Below are 20,666 nucleotides of genomic sequence, written 5' to 3' on the forward strand. Positions count from 1 at the left end.
TTTTCCCATTTTTGGTGCATCCAATTCACTAGCAGGAGTTCTCTGCAAATATTGCATTCCCACTGTAAAATTCTTTTGTTTAGTGGCTTAAAAAGATAGATATAACCCCAGGTGAAAATATTTCTAACGTTAAACATTTTCTCTTACAGTAAGATCAAGTATTTATAAAATAAGTAATAGAATTATCATAGAAGAAACTCCAGTTCTTTTACCATGTTCCCTGTCCAGAAAGTGTCTAGTTTTTTTTCCTGTATAAAGGAGAAAGAACTTCCTACATTTAAGTACATTCTGGCCTAACTTCTGCAACATGGTGGTCAGAATGAAGGTAGGATTTGGTCTATGGTCCGTAGCTGACATTGGAGGGAGTTTTAATTGAAAATTGTAAGTAAATATCTGTCTTAAGATGACTTGTGTAATCTGCCTACTAAAATTCAAACTTTTAGGGTATGTTTACACTAACACTTTTGTCGGCAAAACCTTTTTGTTGGTCAGGGGTGTGGGGGGGAAAAAAACCACACAGCGGACTGACAAAAGTTTCACCCACAAAAGTGCCAGTGCCGACAGTACTATGTTGGCGGGAGCGTGTCTCCAGCCTACATAGCAACCACCACTCATTGGGGGTGGCTTAATTATGCAAGCGGGAGAGCTCTCTCTTGCCGGCATCAAGCGGCTACATGGGAGACCTTACAGTGGTGCAGCTGCAGCGGTACAGCTGTGCCACTGTAAGGTCAGTGTAGACATAGTCTACCAAAAGAAACCAGGCAAGCCCAGCAGACAGTATTTTGATATTTAAATTAAAGGACACTTTTTGCATTAGTCCTTATTTCAGGTGCAGAAACGCTTAAAAAAAATAATTGTTCTGTAACAGTTTCCTTTTTTTCTGTTTTGTTTGTTTTTACCAATAATTAACTACATATAGTAGCATTTTTGTTTAAATCACCCTGATTTCTGTGGTGGCACAATCATCATATACAGTGACATCACATCGTGCTACCAAGGATGTGGAGGTGGTTGTGTTACTCAGAATCAAGACCTCAGTTAATCAGATGGAGTGGGATGGAAGCTGGTTATGAGAGATTCTGTTTAAACATAGCTGCTTTGATAATCTACAATGACCGGAAAGGGAATACAGAAAATCATACATAACTAAATGGAAATTTCTAAAACACACCTTTAAAATGTGGTGGAGGCTTAATAAAGAACTCACATGACTTATTCTTCACAGTAACTCAACCTTGAATATTTATGAATTACTTGTAACTCGTAGTGTTTTGATCATAGGGACTTAGACCCTGGGTAAAATTTTTAAAAGTATCTATATCCCATTTTTAAACTCTGGCCCTAAGTGCTTAAATTACTCGAAGTATTTAGTCAGCTAGTGGGATTTTCAAATCACCCAGGCCCAAGTCTTTAAAAGTACTTATGCTTTGCTCTGCTCATTGTTGTAATGCCTAATCCCTAGGTGGTCTGCCCCAGACTAGGCACCCAGCTTCCCATACAATACATGAAGAGAGCTTAGGCACTTAGAAAGGGATTTTCAGAAGCTGGTCAACTGGGCAGGAACTTTCCTAAGCTATTCAGAAGTGAAGTGGTGGGAAGAAGGGCTTAGGCATCTAATTGGCTGACCTGGGGCATGTGGCTGATGGGCCAGAGATAGCCACCTCTCCACTCAAGATCATCAGCTGTGAATCTTCTCCTGGAGTTAAGCACCTAAGCTGGGTCAGCCTCTTAGTTAGCCCATGCCCTAGCATCCAGAACTGTATCTCCTGCTTGTGCTTGAAACCTGTCTTATACTTGCCGTGTGCCCTCGTTGCCTTTTCTGCATGTGCTTTGCTGCTCCTGCACCTATTGGTAGCCTGCCTCTGACCCTCCTGATGCAGGGGTTGGCAGCTAACAGGTATTAGGCTCTGAGCATGCCTACAGGATTGGGCCCCACTGGTGAGATAAGTGTTCCCCTGCCTACTGTACTTAAGAATCCTATTTTGGTGTCTCCGGGGCTTAGACTTGAAGAGGTGCTTGGAGCCCTAGCTTAGCTGTGGAACAGCATCAGCGCTCAGGTGGCTTTACGGAGGTTGACTTAGGTGCTATGGGTACTTAGATGCTGGTGCCTATGAAAATGTCAGTGGTGCCTAAATGATGAATGTGGGCACCTAAAGAGGCAGATAAATGCCAATATATCTTTAAGGATTTGGGCCCTAACTCCAATTGATTTCAATGGGAGTTGGGTGTCTAAACACTTTTGGAAATCCCATTAGGCACCCTATCTGTATCTTTAGGCATCTAAATATTTAATCTGCCCCAGCCTCCTAAACCCCATTGAAAGCCAATGGGATTTAAGTGTGGAAGAGCCTGCCTAACTTTTGCAAATGGGCTTTACATTCCTGACTCAACTAGGTACTTTTCAAAGTCCCAACCTTTCATTGTCTTTTTGGCAACTGGAACACCCTGATTCTGATGCGACTACAAGTCTGGTAAAGATTGGTTGTTTCTGCTCTAAACTTGTTACTTGCAGAATAACTTATTTGGGTGGGCAGTAAAAACAAGAAGTGAGCACTCTACTAGGCAGTGCTTGTTTGAAAATACAGCAGGTTAGGAGTGGAATATATTTATTGCCTTATGTGCTGAGGCAGTCACCATTAACAGGTAGTGATTGCTGAGTCAGAAATTTAGGTGGTGCATAGTAAGTTGCCTGAGCTCCACATGTCTCCCCATGTTTACTTGAGGGCAATTTAGAAAGTTACCCTCAGAGCTGTATAGTGACTGTCAAACTTTTCAGAGAAGTCACACAGCTAATGTTGATGCTTTTGAGCCCCTTATGGAATGTGCTCATTATGGACACCTCTGCAAGCTCTGGCTCTGGCTGTTGAGTGAAATTCTGATATTGCCTTAGAGCCCATTGTTGGCTTGTGTATGAATGAGTGCAATGTGCTGGTAAAAATCCCAGACGAAAATAGGTATCTCCCTTTTTGAGTGGGACAGTGCCCAGAGCTCCAGTGGCAGAATCTCCCCTAGCTCTTGCTTCAATACAGAGTATTAATTAAATGTGAGATTAGCATTCTTTGATTACCTTGAAGGTCTGGTGACCTAAACTGCAAAATGTGCCAAATTTAACAGAGAATTTAATAATTTGAAAGGAGATTGGCCAACAGCCAGAGTGAGTTTTTGCAGAAACTTTTAAAAAATCATTTTGCAGTCCTAGACCTGTAACTTCCTGGTAAAAATCCTTTACTTCCCCAAGACTTGTTTGAATTCAGGGGTTTCTGTGCATCTTGTAACTGTTGACTATACAGTTAGAACGTAAAGATCATTGAATGGCGTTCTCTGCACAGTTGTGAGGGAAACACAAAACTTTGAAGTCCAAGTGGCATTGTGAAGAATTAAAAGCTTGTATGTTTACTTGAGACAAATTAGAAAAAAGTAAAGATTGAAAAGGGATCTGTTTGTTGTTGTTAAATAACACACCATACAAACTTCTTAAATTAAGGTACAGAGTATGTGCACCAAATACTGGAGACAAAAGAGGATGGGTTGAGGGGAAGGGGGAAATAAACTAATGTTTATATTTAAACACAAGAAAAAAGTAATTTGGACCAAAAAAAAAAGGTGCAAAGTGTCACTGGGATGAGACCTGTAGGTGAAATGGGAAATACAGTACCAGACGAAAATAAGAGTAGTTAAAAATACATTTGATTTTCAGATGGCTAGTTCTGGTTTAAAAATTGCTGCAGGGAATGGAATAGTTAGTATTGTCTACAAGCCAAACTAACATGGCAGCAAGCCAACAAGATTCTTCCCAGGATGATAACGTATTGCTCTGCACACCCCTAGAATGCATTTTGAGTATATTAATGCTTGCTGAGAAACTTGCTTGACTGTATTTGGTCAAGTTTATATTTTCATTGCTTAACAATTTGAAACTGCTGTAAATCAAAGTGACAGACTGGTGGAGGAATTGGAAATAATGATATCTTTCTTTACTGTAACTGTAGTTTGTGTGCTTTTTATTTGTTCTGTAATTTGAGCCAACTGTGTGTGTGTATAATATAGACACAATGATAATAGTTTTAGTGAGCTTATCAGAAAGACAGTTCTTTATACTGTATATACCATACCAGGTCCTTAAAATGAATTTTAGTCTGTCAGTGTCTAAAGTTGAGAGAATTTTTAATAATCTAATGTTTGACTATTTATGTTTTATGTTTTTGTATTTTTCTCATGCTAGTCAATTTCTAGTTAACTTCACTTTCAGGTTTCCATGCACTAGATCATAGCTACAGTTTTTGGCCCAGATGAATAACTGCACATGTTAGTAGTCCTATTAAATTTAACGGCACGAGTAAAATTAAAATTACTCCTAACATTTGCAGTATCAAAGCCTTTGTTTATAAACTGCATAGAACTCTTTATTATTATTCAAAATTTATAAGCTATTAGAATATTTGTCGATCTTAAATGATATAAAAGCAGTTTTTACTAACTGTAAACTATAATTTTTGGGCACCATTTGAACTGACTGTCCCATTTAAGTTATTTATAGGAGAATGCAGAGGGCCAGAATTCTGGTTAGTTACATGACATTTTAGGACTTTTCATTCTGAGTATCTTCCCTCCTCCTTCTAATTTCTCTGAATTCAGAACAAGTCTGGTTTGCATGGGGTTGATTTTTCTACTGCATCTGGGTGGGATCATGATTGTGGGAAGGGTGGGAGGAGGAGCTACAGGGCACTGATTCAGTGCTGGTCAGGGCTATGCTGCAAATAGCCAGCCTTACCTTGTGCCACTGGTACAGAGTTCCTGTCCCGACATGCACCTCGTGTATGGAGGAAAAAGGGAGGCATGGGGATGCTGGCACTATAGATAGCAGAGCCACTTCCACCAGGGGAGCGTTCCCCAGCACAGCAGGGATTTTGTCTTAGCTTTCTGTAGCCTCTTGAAGTTTACACAATGCAAAATAGCCTTAGCAGGCTGGAGAATCCATCCCTGTGACTTTAATGGACATAAGCTGTAAAACATGAACTTATTAGGTGAGCAATTCCCTTCCTCTGCCCTACAAATCCTTATCTTAATCCAAAATTAACAGGTTACTTGTAGCCCTATTAGGTTCCCTGGTTTTTTGACTCGGCGCTCATCTGACCAAATGTCTTCATAGAATATAATTTATGCATATCTGTATCAGTTTGCTGAAAGTGGATCTTAGACTCTGGGGTCTGAAGTTTCATTAATTTACAGAAATGTTTTCAGATTGAATATTATATGCTAAGTTGTTCTCAGTTTTTAAAACTGAGTTTGCAGAATGAGGTGGGCAGTCAGACCAGAATTTCACATTAGCCATTTGTTTCACTTTTACTGTTCTAAAAAGCTTGGTTACTTCCTGTACAATTTAAAACTGTCACATCTGTTAACAATGAACTCGCTCAAAGGGTATGCAAAGCATTAATAATCATGAGTAGAGCGTCATCACAGAAATTCAGCCTAGATTTTTAAACCCTCCTTTCTCTATTCTGCTGTATAGATACAAATCAGCAAGTCAAACATGATGGCTGTGATGGGGTATACTCATTATAGGGGGCACCTCCTTGTGCCTTCCTCTGGGGACCAGCTCCTGTGTGGTGTGGTGCCCTCTTCCATTGGTTACTCACGCTGTGACCCTTCTCTCTCTCCCTCTCCTCGACTCGGGGTGCTCCCTCTTTGTGACTCAGTCATCCGGCCAGGCCGTTATATAGTCCTCCCAGGGTAACAAAGTGCCTCCAGACTAGCTGTAGGGGAACCCAGGCCTGTTCTCTACACAGAGTCCCTGGGCTGGAACCCAATAATGAGCAGCCAAGATCTGCTCAGTTGTGCTCCTTGCTGCTGTTTACCTGGGCTCCTCCTACTCAGCCCTCTCAGGCATTCTTTCCCCACAATTCCTTCTTCCAGGGCTAGGATCCCAGGCTTTATTCTCCCTCTAGGTTTTCTCCTCCCCCATCTATGGTCCCGGAGAGTGACGGCACACTCCCTCTTTACAGCCTTCTTTGGCTCTTGACTTCCTGGCTTTATGCTAACCAGCCTGCTCCTGTCCACCTGGGCTTCATGTTCAGTTAAGCTTGGTATTCCTTCCAGGTGCAGTCAGATACTATAATTGGCCTCTAAGGCCCACATTAACCCCTTCAGGGCCTCTGTGGGGTGCATACCCCGCCACAATGGCGCATGTGCCAAAGTGTTGGGACTCCCTTTCCCCATACTGCTCAACCCGTCGATGACCAATTGTGGGATGCAGTGTGTGGCAAAGGCCGAAACGGGGGGGGGGGGGGGACTAAAAACTTTATGCGTGAAAATTAAAATGCTGTAGGATTCGTTCCTTTATTGTAATTAACCTCAATGCAATTATTTCTTTCCAATATAAATAATGTTCAACAGTAGCAATAAGGGAGATGCTTTGTGTGAAATATAGGTAACTTGGGAAATAAAATGAGTGATGTCCTTCAAAATAAGGGGCATTTGAGAAGTATGCTTGGAGCATCACTTCCTGGAGAAGTGATGGCTATTTGATGACATGCAAGCTCAGCTATACTTGATGCTGTATGAGCTGTGAGACTGCATAGTTCTAAGATTCCTCTACTCAGAAATAATGTTGATTTGGTGCTTCACTTGCTTTGCTGCACTGAGGGGAACACTACATCAGCACTTTCCGCTGGCAGTGGAGGGAAGAGTGAGCAGATGAACCCTAGTGGTGTGGGGAGAAGAGATGCCAAGGGCTCATTATTTCTTTCCTTCCTTTTTTCCCTACACAAACACACTCTGAGGAGGAGAGTCCATCCTTCTCTCCAAGGTGTGGAGGAAATACATCATGTTCCCTCCCAACCTATTATGGGTTGCCAACTTTCTGACCGAACAAAACTGAACACCCTTGCTCCGCCCCTTCTCTGAGACCCTGACCCACTCCCTCCATCCCCACTCCCTCTGTCGCTTGCTCTCCCCCACCCTCACTCACTTGCTCATTTTCACCAGGCTGGGGAGGGACCCTTTTTGACTGGGTATTTGGTTGAAAACTGGACCCCTAGCAACCCTACCATGTGGGTGGAAAAAGAAAGAAATTGCCAGGAGAAGGGAAGAGTCTTTATCTTATTCAGTAAATGTATTTGCCAGTTAGATGAAGGCTTCTAGGAAGTTCTCAGGATTGCTGCTGGTGCCTTAATACTGGTCATTAACAACCTTAGAGTTGTGAACTTCATTTCTGAAATGTTCACTGCATTACAATGCAGTATTTGTGCAGAAATCAATGTTATGTACAAAATTTCCTTTTCCTCCCACAAAAATGGGCTGCAGAGCTGTTGGCCACCACTACGGGGCTTTGGACCTGGCAGAGCCCAGCTCACAAATAGAAGATGCTGCCTGGGGGATGGGGAAGGAGCTGGAGGGTTCCCAGCAGCTGCAGTACCCAGCCCGCCCTGAGGGAAAGAGGCGACATGCTGGAAACACCGTACAAGACTAGGACCCAGCATCAGGCTGTTTCTCCTTCTGGATCCTGGGCTCTGGTGGGGAGCAGGGGTGTGAGTGTCTGGGCTGGGGGGGGGTGGCCCACAGCTAGGTTCTGGGTGTCTAGCTTAGCTGCTGGACGAGGGGGAGCAGAGAAGCAGACACTGGGTTGTCATAGCAGTTTACTTAACACTCTACTGCCGAGGGAATTTTTTCGTCTGTATTGTTAGACACAGTTGCTGATAAGTGTTTTGAAATAAATTACAAAATAATTGAAACTGGCATGATTATATAGTGTTGTTTTGACAAAGTTTGCAGAACTTTAAAATATTGTGTCTAGAATTTTTAATTTTTTAGTGCAGAATTCCCCCAGGAGTAAATGTTTGACTTAACAGTGCTGCTGTAACCAGAAACATGACAGTAAAACAATAGTGTGGTAGTGCATCGGTGACTTCATTAGTTTACAAATCTAAACATTTTCTAACTGCCTGGTCAGCCAGTGTATCTGAAAATCAAGTTTACTACCTGTTACATCATGAACGGGAATGAAGATTCTGGAACCTACACCTAGCTGAAGTAGAATGGAACACGGCTTACTTTCCCAGCTATAGTGACTCTACAGTACTAACAACGGGAAATGGCTTGCCCTGAGTACAAAGGTGTCACTTTATTGACCACGGCTTTTGGCTATTAACCCACATTTAAATTTGGTTAGTTGTAGTTTAATGTTTTCTAAAGCTGCATTTAATAGTAGAAGAAAGTTGCCTTGCCAAGTGCCTAGTTTCTGAACTATTAAATTATGTGGACCCTTGAAACTTCATAACAATGAATCTTTTATATCTTCTTGCTTTTCTTTTTTTGTTTTTATTGGAGGAAGAAGCAATGTGAAAATATCCCCTCCGTTATCTTATAAAATCATTGAGGAGAACTCCATCTGCAGATGGTACCTGTTGTGAGATACACTTGCTGGGCTGTTGATTTTAGATGGAGTTGCTAAAAACAAAATGTACAAAATATGCAAACTGAGTATACAAAATAGCTATATATTTTGCAGTACAGTTCTACTCTGAAAATTGTGGGAGGCTTCTCTTAGGTGCTTTTATTTATATATATTATATAAAAAATATAATTTTTTATTTATTTATTTTTTTTGGTCATGATCATCTGCAAATTAGAAAGGCTAGTGTAGTTGTCAGGTCCTTGCAACATAGCAACAAGGCCAAGCAGTTGGCTGTTATGGTAAAGATTAAAAAAGATAAGCACCAAAATTCAAGTTCTGAAAAGCCACTTTTCATATTGTATTGCTGGCTTCTGGTCTTAAAAAAAGGCTTTTCAGAGAGTATGGGGTGTGTGTGTGTTCCCCACTTCCAAGTCTGAAGTGCTCTTTTGAATCTTGTTTGTTCCTCAAATATGTGTTGCCTTACTATGCAAAATGTTTTAAAACAAATACTGGGGAAAATGTCATTTTTTCCATAGTTATAGGCATTTTTGTTAGCCTTTTTTCCATAGGATCAAGGCATTTGGCCTACATGATGATTTAAATGACTTCTTGTGCCAGATTCTGACTTGGCTTACACTCTGTGTGCAATCAGTTGCATTGGGTGTAAGTCACTAAAGTCAGGGCAGATTTTTCTTCTTAATGACTTTCTTTGTGGACGCTGTTAAATAATTGCCCTCTATTTCACATGCCATGAGCTCTGTAATGTAATAAACACCATAAAGACAAATGTCTAGCACGAAGGAAGCTCTAGTCTGTCTGTGACCCATTCTTGCAGTTAATGTGAAATGCTGAACAGATAGTTGTCAAAGAACATTGTCTTCAAGTGCCCTTTTTAGTTAGCTCAAAGAGTAATCATGCTTCACTTTTCACAAACAGCCTAGATATTATTTTTAAAAGAATATAGAAATTGTGTCCTTAGTAGACTTGTAAGGACACAAAATCCTAACAATGTTCTTGTTTTATTCAAAACAAGAAAAATGACTCCTTAAATCCAGGTTTCAGAGTAGCAGCCGTGTTAGTATGTATCCGCAAAAAGAAAAGGAGTACTTGTGGCACCTTAGAGACTAACAAATTTATTTGAGCATAAGCTTTCTTGAGCTACAGCTCGCTTCATCGGATGCTGTAGCTCACGAAAGCTTATGCTCAAATAAATTTTAGTCTCTAAGGTGCCATAAGTACTCCTTTCCTTAAATCCAGAAATCTATAAATTTTTATGTTTGTGCATGCTAATGCAGCTGGTAATTGTTAATGATCAGAGATTTTATCTGAACTGGTTAGTGTTCGAGTTGTATTTGCATTGCACAAAATATAGTGGTATATTTGTAAAATTTAGCTTAAATTGTATGTTAAACACTAAGACATGGGGAGGTGCATGATTGTTGCCTGACCCCACTGACTGGTAGAGGGAAGTAAACATGCTAGTACTGCAAAAACCCAGACTGACAAAGAAACTACCTGTTTTTTGCTGTAAGGAATACTCACCTGTTAGTTTGGCTCTGCAGTTATTTTAATGATGCTATTTTAGTCAAATCTGTACCATTATTTAGCTCATTATAGTTGTGTTTTAAAAGTACAAAACAACCATTTTGACTAATCTTTAAGTGACCTTCAGCTTTTGTACTACCCACTCGCCACTTTTAATAGCTCCATATGTCTCACACACAGAGCAGATTTAAACTTTGGCAAATATCAAGTGGCCTCCTCATCTTAATCAGGATCATCGTAATCTGTTCTACCATCTATAACTCATGGCTGTCTGAAATAGACGCTAGACTAGTAAATGCTTTTCATTTAGGTTGTACATGAGAAAATTAAAACTTTGAGATTCAGCAACACATGTTGTCTTACAGCTGTTGAGTACTTGCCAAGAAAAAATAATTCTGTACCACCAGCAAATGACCATACCCTCTTAAATAGTTGTATGGTGCCAATTACACATCCACATTTTCTTGTGTGAAAGAACACAGATGTTAGCAATACAGCTGGCCATCAAATCTTTCACATGTATATCTTTCTCCCAAGCTGGTTTCCATGATAAACTACCATGAAATCAGCCTGAAGGCTGAAATCTGACGAATTACATTATTTTAATAGCTAGGAATGAGAAGGACAATTGCATGATAAGTACTTAAGAATAGTGAGAGGCCTTATGTATTCAGAGCACTTACAGTACTTTGGTCATTATATTGAAATCACCCTAAACTTGAGAACTTAGTTACATTATTTTGACACCGAAGGGAAGAAAAAATGTAATCTTAGGTTTTATTTAGTAATGTAAATTGAAATTAATATCCCACTGTTTGGTTATTAAGACTGATTTCTGTTTGTACATTTTACTTTAAAAAGAACTATTAAAACTCTGTCATAACTTACAAAATGCCTTTTTAACTGTAACTTTGTATGGATGTATTAAATTTGCCTTCCTGTATCATTGCTGTTTGTTTTCAAAGTTAAAATACTTTTTTCACCTTTTAATTGGCATAGTCAAGGAAAGGTTGCTATGGCTATAACTTGTCACCTGAAGTCTTGTGATGAATTGCAGGGAAGTACAAATGCTTGTACCAACTCAACTTCCCTTTGTCACAACTGATATTTGGATTCCATAGTGCAGTCTGGAGTAATAGCACCTATATGTTAGTCTGCAGTTTCATAGTTTGACCGTTATTACAAAATCATTTACAAGTGGATGGTATCAGAAGTTATTAATTATGATGGTAATAAGTGTTTATAAGTAGGAGCACAGGCTTGATATAAGTAGTTAAACTCTTGAATAGTTAAACTGAAATGCAATCTTCACTGGAGATTTAAACCTTTATTTTGTTTTTTTTAAACATAGAAATGTAAACTTTGAGTGAAATTTGAATAAACAGAAGCTTGATTGAAAAATGAACTGATTGAGGGAGAATGAGTTTAAAAATCACCCCCTTTGGCAGCCTTTTATTAGATTGTTCTTTATCTCTTTTACAAGAAATCTAAAACACTCTGGGGTCTGTCATTTGTCTCCATTTTTGCTCCTTCTGTTTTCAATTATGCCAATATCAGTTACACCATATGGACAAGTGCTATATTTATTATCTCTTTTGGGGGGGGGGAGGGTTAATAATTACAAATGGGAGCATTAAGCCAAACCCAATGTATCTGATGTGGGTACCATCACTGGCTCACTTTAGCTGGAGGGGAAAAGACCAAACTTCTACCTCTGTAGCCTAGGAGAAAGTTCCTGCGCTAGGAATGGTGAGTCCTAGAGTTCAAATCTCATCTCTTCTGGCTACTGGCTATATTTCCATGCACTTTACTTCCCTTACTATTGACTAAGGCCATGAATTCCAACCCTGGAAAGTGCTGGCCAAGAGCTGCTGAATCTCAACCTCCATTTTTTAAATGTTAGCAAAGCGCGTATGCTAACTCCCTTCCTGCAGTCAGGAATAGAACCCAGGCAGGTGTCTAATGTGACAAACCTCAATCTTATTCCCTGCACCATATTAGCTGTCATTATACTAATTTTGGGCATCCTGTCTCTGAGCACAGTCCTCTCCCAGAAACAAGGGTGGAATCCAGGATTCTTGATCACCGGTATTCTACTGCTGACTAGTAAACAGTTGTGTAACCCCCTGGAAAGTGTGTGTGAAGTCTAGTTCCAAGGGCTGGTAATGAATACTGTAGCTCAAGTAGCAAGGGTCTAAACTAGAGAGCTAGAGGTGAGGGTGTTCAAAACCTATTGCTGACCTATGGTGGGGGATGATATGACTGCATGTGATTCACACAGTGGGGGAACCTCTCTAAAACACATTTGGTACATTCAAAACTAATCTGTAAACTATGGTGTGAATGTGTTTCACATTTCAGTAATTTGTCAAGCATTCTACTTGTGTAATTGATGTGATTGTGTGTTATGCCTCCTTTTTTGTGCCCATTCAATCCACAGAGAATTTGAGTTTGTGGCAGCTCCTTAATGTGAGAGCAGAGCTCTTCAACAGAAGTGGTAAAAACATATTCTTTTAGCTCTGGGGCTCCCTAGTTCAGTCGCTGACGGATGACTTGGGATGATTGAAAAATTTCTGTCAAAAATGTGTTTTGACATCAAATTGGGCTTTTGACCAAAAAAAAAAAAAAAAAGGCATGGAAAGTTTTTGCTGTCTGAGGAAAATTCTGATACTTTGTCATAAAACTCTGTGGCTGACAACCAAAACATTTCAGTTGTAAACGGCATGCAGTGCCTCATAGGACTAGTAATTTTGATGCCTTATGTGCCCTTTCTCCTCTATTGGCCAGCTTTTCTGGCCAGACTACATCTGCCATGATGCAGCACAACCAGCTACTCCTATGAGGACACACCTCACCACGAAGGTAGTAAATCACAGGATTTATAGTTCAGCTGGAGAGCATGGCCCATAGAGGAGAATGGAAGCAAAATGCCCCCAAACTATACCATCCATGCTATGAGACACCCTTGCACCACTTTCAGTGGAAATACTTAGGTTTTTTTTTTTATATTTTTGGTAAAAACTCAATTTTCAGGGGGAAATGGACTTTTTTTTTTTACTAGTTCTAGTGATATGAACTCCTTCAGAGGTTCCCCTCAGCTAACAGGTTATATCATTGGTAAATAGGGAGGGATGCTCTTGGTGCACTTACTTCCAGTAACTTTTAAACAGGGATAAAATGTTATAGACACCCAGACTTTACTGCAGCATGTCACAGCCTTTCTGATATCTTCTGTCACTGGGTTTTTGGTTAGGCCAGTGAACACAGAGCTCTCTCCCTCACACCAGAGAACTGTCCCCTGGAGGTCCACCAAACCTGTATAAAAATACTAGTAAATTAACAAAGAGAAACTACATATCATGACAATTAAGGTTGAATCACATGACAATACCCCCAAAACTTTAAAAACTCTGAAATAAGAAGCTAAGGTGAAAGATTCTTGCAGACTTTTCCACCTTCATATTGCCTACAGCACTATCAATAGGGCATCCCAATGCTCCATTGCTAGGTTTTGGTTTCTGTTGCTACCTGATGGTGTTAGATGGAGGAGTAGAAATGTCTACATTATTTAAAGAGTTAGGCCCAGATTGCCTCCAGCTTGGGAAGGGCTATTGGGGAGAGCATTATGGCTCCCTGATTCTCTGAGCTGGTTGGTGCTGGCCCTACAGGCTTCAGTGCCAGCTGATGTGGGTTGGAGGTCTCCCAGGGACTGTAAACTGGCTGGGGAGGGGCAGAGTGTACTGTGCTGCAGCCATGTCCTCTCCCTGCCCCAACCAGCCCCTTATGCGAGCCAGATATAGGGGGTGATGCAAGGGTCAGCTATGTTGACTTTGTAGCATTTGAGAGCTCCACCGCACTGGGGGAATTCTTAGCTAGCCAGATGTGGTTACTTTCCAGCCCCGTTGTGTCTCTCACAGCAGTACAGGCAAGATCTGGCCATTCCTTTTTCATTTCATGTTTATTTTACTTGTTTGCAATGTACTTTTTCCCTGGAGAGAAACTTCAGAAAATGTCATCTCTTGACATTTTTGAGGCAAGTTATTTTGAGTAGTTTGGAGTGGATTCTGTACAATGGTTTGAATTCAATTTAAACTATGTTCCTGCCAATCCAAATCTAGTCAATTGTTCTAAAGCCAGAATAACATAGTTACTCATTAGCCTACATAAGCAATTTTCTTATGAAAAGCAAGGCTTAGCGAGGGTTTTTTCCAATATAAGCCTGTTCTGAAACTTAAATTCTCTTTGTGGTCTTCACTTTTTGGCCTGTTAGCAAGAGAAAGCGTTTAGGAATACATATTCAGTTACACAATGGTAAGTAGCAAAAGCTTGCTTTGTATCAAATATCTGGAAATAAAGGATCTCTGTTCATTTAGTAAGGGGTCCTCGAGGGCACTGGGAGTTGTGTTGAATTCTTTTTGCTCTGCTGTATTTGTAATTTATTACCATTAGTTGAAGGATTAGCCTGCATTCCCTACTGCTTTTATGTGTTTCTAACTTCCTCTTGGGTTCAAATTTAGGGCTGACATCTACTAACCCCGTCCTTGTTTAATCTGTGTAATTTGCAGTCCAAAATTTAAACTGCTAAATATTCCTAATCTTATTCTTAGCAGGATACTTTCTTTTTGGTATAGTAAATCACTGGCTTAATAGCATTTACCACAGAACATTTTAAGATCCTCGGCTTCTTTTGAGCTGGTTATTGGCTGACTATAGAATTCTGTTGCTCTGCAGAGCTAAAGGAACATTTTGCACCCATCTGTTGTATAGAATATTAATTATTGTCCTGGACTATGCTAGTTTAACCATCAGATCTGCAGATACCAAATGTTTTTCAAACTTATGTTAAATCTCACAGCGAAAAACAAATTGGTATCTCGATGATGATTAAAGATAAGAAACTTTGACTAGCTTTTATAGCTTAGTGAAAAAGGGAAGACAGTTATAGGCTGGTATGGTTTTTCTCCAGATGTTTCCTCCAAGGCAAATATCTAGGGTTTTATTATGACACGGTAAGGGCACACCAACCAAATAATGGAAAGCAAAGAAGATTCTTATCTTACTGTTCTAAATATCCAGTCAGTCAAACACAGTGGTAAACAATGTATGTCAAAACGTTCAGCTGGAACATGCATGTGCTTGTTAAAAAGATGTGAGCAGTTCTCTTCTAAATTAAGACATAGGATTTTGAATAAAATATTTTATCAGATGCAATGAAAAGTTCATTGTAGTACTAGAGTGCTTGTAAATGTTGCACATGAGTTGGGAGTGGGTGGGGTTAGAATCATAGAATATCCGGTTTGGAAGGGACCTCAGAAGGTCATCTAGTCCAACCCACTGCTCAAAGCAGGACCAATCCCTAACTAAATCATCCCAGCCAGGGCTTTGTCAAGCCTGACCTTAAAAATATCTAAGGAAGGAGATTCCACCACCGTCCTAGGTAACGCATTCCAGTGTTTCACCACCCTCCTAGTGAAAAAGTTTGTCCTAATATCCAACCTAAACCTCCCCCACTGCAACTTGAGACCATTACTCTTCATTCTATCATCTGCTACCACTGAGAACAGTCTAGATCCATCCTCTTTGGAACCCCCTTTCAGGTAGTTGAAAGCAGCTATCAAATCCCCCCTCATTCTTCTCTTCCGCAGACTAAACAATCCCAGTTCCCTCAGCCTCTCCTCATAAGTCATGTGTTCCAGTCCCCTAATCATTTTTGTTGCCCTCCGCTAGACTCTTTCCAGTTTTTCCACATCCTTCTTGTAGTGTGGGGCCCAAAACTGGACATAGTACTCCAGCTGAGGCCTCACCAATGTCGAATAGAGGGGAACGATCACGTCCCTCAATCTGCTGGCAGTGTCCTTATTTATACATCCCACAATGCCATTGGCTTTCTTGGCAACAAGGGCACACTGTTGACTCGTATCGAGCTTCTCGTCCACTGTCACCCCTAGGTCCTTTTCTGCAGAACTGCTGCTGAGCCATTCGGTCCCTAGTCTGTAGCAGTGCATGGGATTCTTCCATCCTAAGTGCAGGACTCTGCACTTGTCCTTGTTGAACCTCATCAGATTTCTTTTGGCCCAGTCCTCTAATTTGTCTAGGTCCCTCTGTATCCTATCTACCTCTCCTCCCAGTTTAGTGTCATCTACAAACTTGCTGACGGTGCAATCCACACCATCCTCCAGATTATTTATGAAAATATTGAACAAAACTGGCCCGAGGACTGACCCTTGGGGCACTCCACTTGATACCGGCTGCCAGCTAGACATGGAGCCATTGATCACTACCTGTTGAGCCTGACAATCTAGCCAACTTTCTGTCCACCTTATAGTCCATTCATCCACCCCATACGTCTTTAACTTGCTGGCAAGAATACTGTGGGAGACAGTGTCAAAAGCTTTGCTAAAGTCCAGGAACAACACGTCCACTGCTTTTCCTTCATCCACAGAACCAGTTATCTCGTCATAGAAGGCAATTAGATTAGTCAGGCATGACTTGCCCTTGGTGAATCCATGCTGACAGTTCCTGATCACTTTCCTCTAAGTGCTTCAGAATTGATTCCTTGAGGACCTGCTCCATGATTTTTCCAGGGACTGAGGTGAGGCTGACTGGCCTGTAGTCCCATGGATCCTCCTCCTTCCATTTTTTAAAGATGGGTACTACATTAGCATTTTTCCATTCATCTGGGACTTCCCCCGATTGCCATGAGTTTTCAAAGATAAAGGCCAATGGCTCTGCAATCACATCCGCCAACTCCTTTAGCACTCTCGGATGCAGCGCATCCAGCCCCATGGACTTGTGCTCATCCAGCTTTTCTAAATAGTCCCGAACCACTTTTTTCTCCACAGAGGGCTGGTCACCTCCTCCCCATGCTGTGCTGCCCTGTGCGGTAGTCTGGGAGCTGACCTTGTTTGTGAAGACAGAGGCAAAAAAAGCATTGAGTACATTAGCTTTTTCCACATCCTCTGTCACTAGATTGCCTCCCTCATTCAGTAAGGGGCCCACACTTTCCTTGACTTTCTTCTTGTTGCTAACATACCTGAAGAAACCCTTCTTGTTACTCTTAATATCTCTTGCTAGCTGCACATCCAGGTGTGGTTTGGCCTTCCTGATTTCACTCCTGCATCCCCGAGCAATATTTTTATACTCTTCCCTGGTCATTTGTCCAATCTTCCACTGCTTGTAAGCTTCTTTTTAGTGTTTAAGATCAGCAAGAATTTCACTGTTAAGCCAAGCTGGTCGCCTGCCATATTTACTATTCTTTCTACACATCAGGATGGTTTGTCCCTGTAACTTCAATAAGGATTCTTTAAAATACAGCCAACTCTCCTGGACTCCTTTCCCCCTCATGTTATTCTCCCAGGGGATCCTGCCCATCAGTTCCCTGAGGGAGTCAAAGTCTACTTTTCTGAAGTCCAGGGTCCGTATTCTGCTTCTCTCCTTTCTTCCCTTTGTCAGGATCCTGAACTCGACCATCTCATGGTCACTGCCTCCCAGGTTCCCATCCACTTCTACTTCCCCTACTAATTCTTCCCTGTTTGTGAGCAGCAGGTCAAGAAGAGCTCTGCCCCTAGTTGAGTCCTCCAGCACTTGCACCAGGAAATTGTCCCCTGCACTTTCCAAAAACTTCCTGGATTGTCTGTGCACTGCTGTATTGCTCTCCCAGCAGATATCATGGTGATTGAAGTCTCCCATGAGAACCAGGGTCTGGGTTTTTTGCTTGTTTAAAGGAATAGTAATATAAAATAGAGCAGGCCCTGATCCTACTCCCGCCTAGGTCAGTGGCAAAACCCCCTTTCATTTCACTGGGACTAGGACCTGATTTATAGTCAAGGATTAGCAGCAATGGGACACATCCTGCAGTCCCTTAATTTGATCAATGGACATTTTGCCTTAGAAGTACTATGGGATTTGGACCACCAAAGACATAATTATGCCAGCTCTGTGGTGTAGAGCCACCATATTTACAGTATACCAAATTAGTGTATTATACACAATAATTTAAAGGAAAACAATTATTCTTTGTCCTTTCTGAGACTTTAAAACCAGAAGGGACCGTTATGATCATCTAGTCTGGGCTGCATAGCGGAGGGCACAGAATTTCACCCAATAATTCCTGTATCAAGCCCATAACTTCTGGTTGAGGGTAGTCTCTCTGTCTCTCAGGGTATGTGTACACTGCAATTAGGCACCCGTGCCTGGCCTGTGCCAGCTGATTTGGGCTCAGGCTAAGAGGCTGTTTAATTGTGGTGTAGATGTCTGGACTCGGACCTCAGCCTGAGGTCTGGTCCCTCCCACCTTGCAGGGTTCTGGAGCCCGGACTCCAGGCTGAGCCTGAATGTCTACACTGCAATGAAACAGCCCTGAGCCCACGCCCTGTGAGCCCAAGTCAGCTGGCATAGGTTTTTATTTGCAGTGTACACATACCCTTAGTCACCTTTGTCTCCTCTTGGTGGTACACATTTTAATGAAGTTGATTTAGCTTTTTCACCATGCATATCTCCTGTACAAATAAAGATTTGCTGGAGTCATGGTACAATTGCCACCAATTATGGTCCGCAAACTTAACTTAATTACAGCTGGTGCTTAAAACATAGCACTTTATAAGTAGATTCTGTTTAGCCATCTTGCTATCTTTGTATTCCGATATCTTCACTAACTAATGTAAATAAGAGAGATCCATAAAACTAGATAATCTGGCAAGCACACTTTGTTTCTTAGGTGACAATTGAGTAACTAGTATGGCAGTAACTATGGTTTCTTATAAGTGAGAAAATGAAATGGCCACGGTTTAAATTTAGTACTCTGTAGCAATAGTACTGTACAGGAGTAAACATGCAGTTTTACAATTTTAGTGCAGGTGCGTACTGCACACAGAATGTATTCCACACAGATGACAATGTTCTTTTAAACATAAAGGTTGCAAAGTCAAGTGCTCAGAAGTTAAGAAATGCCAGAACTTAGGTTGCCGGTGCAATCGTAATTTAGCCCTGCTGTGTGTATACATTGCGATTGGGCTCGGCAGGATTCGATATTAGTCGACAGCTGTTGGTAAACCTCGATTTCAGCTGACAATGAAATCAGTGGGGAAAAAATATTAGTTAGTAACAGCTGACGTGCCTGCAGAGACTGGGTGTCACCACCCCTGTGGTAGCGCAGGGAGCCTTTTGCAGCCCTGCTGTCACAGGAGCAAGGGAGCAGGTCCGTCAGGGTGGAGCTGCAGAGGGCTCCCTGCACTGCTTCAGGGCCAGAGACACCCGATCCCTGTGGACACAAGGTGCGGGGTGGCGGGGGAGAAGCTGTGGCTCTCGCAGGGCAGAGCGAAGACCCCTGGCCATGGGGGAGGCCACCCCACTGCCCAGTGGCTGTGGTGTCAGTGAAGTGAGCTCTTTGCAGCCCTGCTGTCACAGACCCTCTCTCACTCGCCACACGGGAGTGCTAGGGGTCTCTGCTCTGCCCTGCTAGGAGTACAACTGTCCCTGCACGTTGTGCCAGCAATGTGGCTGTGCACCAAGCCCTGTTCTGCAGCCCCAGTGTAGCTGGAGTGTGGGAGCAGGGCTGTGACAGCGGAGCTGCAGAGGGCTCCCTCAGAGCCACAGGACTAGTGACACCCACTCAGGTATGGGGAGGCTTCAGTCGGCCTGGGGCAGAGACGCTCCCCTCCCCCAGCTCCCTGCCAGGACTGCAAAGGGGGAGGACAAGTCTCTGGCTTGTGGGGGAGGTCACCCTGCTGCTGAACAGTTCCTGCCTGGGGATGGCTCCCACACTCCTGGCTGTTGAGTGAGTGGGGCTGGTGACACCTGATCCCTGCAGGCACAAGGTGCAGGGAAGTACTGACTGCGTGTTCTCTTTCTGAGATTGTTTGCACAATCCTCCTAGTTGTCATTCCTTTGACGTCTCATGTCTTGCTGGATCTTTGGCATATAAAGAAAGAGTGCGTGCAAATGAAAATGTCTGTGGGGAGGTGTGGCGCGGGCACAGGACTCACGAAGAACCACAATATTTCCACTTTTGAAAACCAAGGGTGTATGAATATACGTTCTTATGAAAAACCCAAATTACAGGAATTGTTGTGTTAGGCTGTAAAGGCATCTGACAGATTACGTGCAAGTACATACATGTGTGTTTCATTATTTGATTGCCGTAGGAGACTGGTGTTTAAATTGGCAGATTACTTATTAAAAGCAAAGCTTGTCTGCTGGCAAGATTACAGAATGCCAAAAGAAAAATAAATGGACCAAATGCCAAGGAAGGAGCGAGTGTATGTAGTGTATTTAAAGCGTGGGGAAGCTATAAAGTGAACAGGAAAAAGTATAATTAAATGTGGTTCCAGTCTGTTTTACTGTGTTTAAGATGATAGCAGTTCAGCAGTAAACGATGAAACTTTCTTATTTCAAGATCAAGTTAATATACTGGAAAACCTAGAACTCTCTATTCTACTAACTGTTAGTGTGATTTGACTTCTCATTTGAGGCTGCAAAGAAGCCTGCGTTTTCGCCCCTCAAATAAGAATAGGAAACTCACTTTGGGCCTGATCCAGATTCACTGCAGTCAGTGGAAAGGCTGTCATTGACTTAAATTGACTTTGGAACAGGCCCTTAAGTTTTTGTTCTGATTCTATTTTACTGGTTGTAAGAGGTGATGACAGCTCCCAATATGTCTTAAATTTATACAGGTAAATTGATACCCTATTCAGTCACACCAGTTTAGAACTGGATTGGTCCCCTTTAAA

At 41.8% G+C, this 20,666-nt stretch overlaps 1 protein-coding gene across 1 annotated transcript in view; it reads left to right on the forward strand.

Annotated features, from left to right (window-relative positions):
• Window positions 1–20,666, forward strand: part of PIK3R1 (phosphoinositide-3-kinase regulatory subunit 1) — a 77,728-nt gene that overhangs the window by 5,850 nt on the left and 51,212 nt on the right. The window lies entirely within an intron of this gene.

Source organism: Natator depressus, chromosome 5, assembly GCF_965152275.1.
Source record: "Natator depressus isolate rNatDep1 chromosome 5, rNatDep2.hap1, whole genome shotgun sequence".
Classification (NCBI taxonomy): Eukaryota; Metazoa; Chordata; order Testudines; family Cheloniidae; genus Natator; species Natator depressus.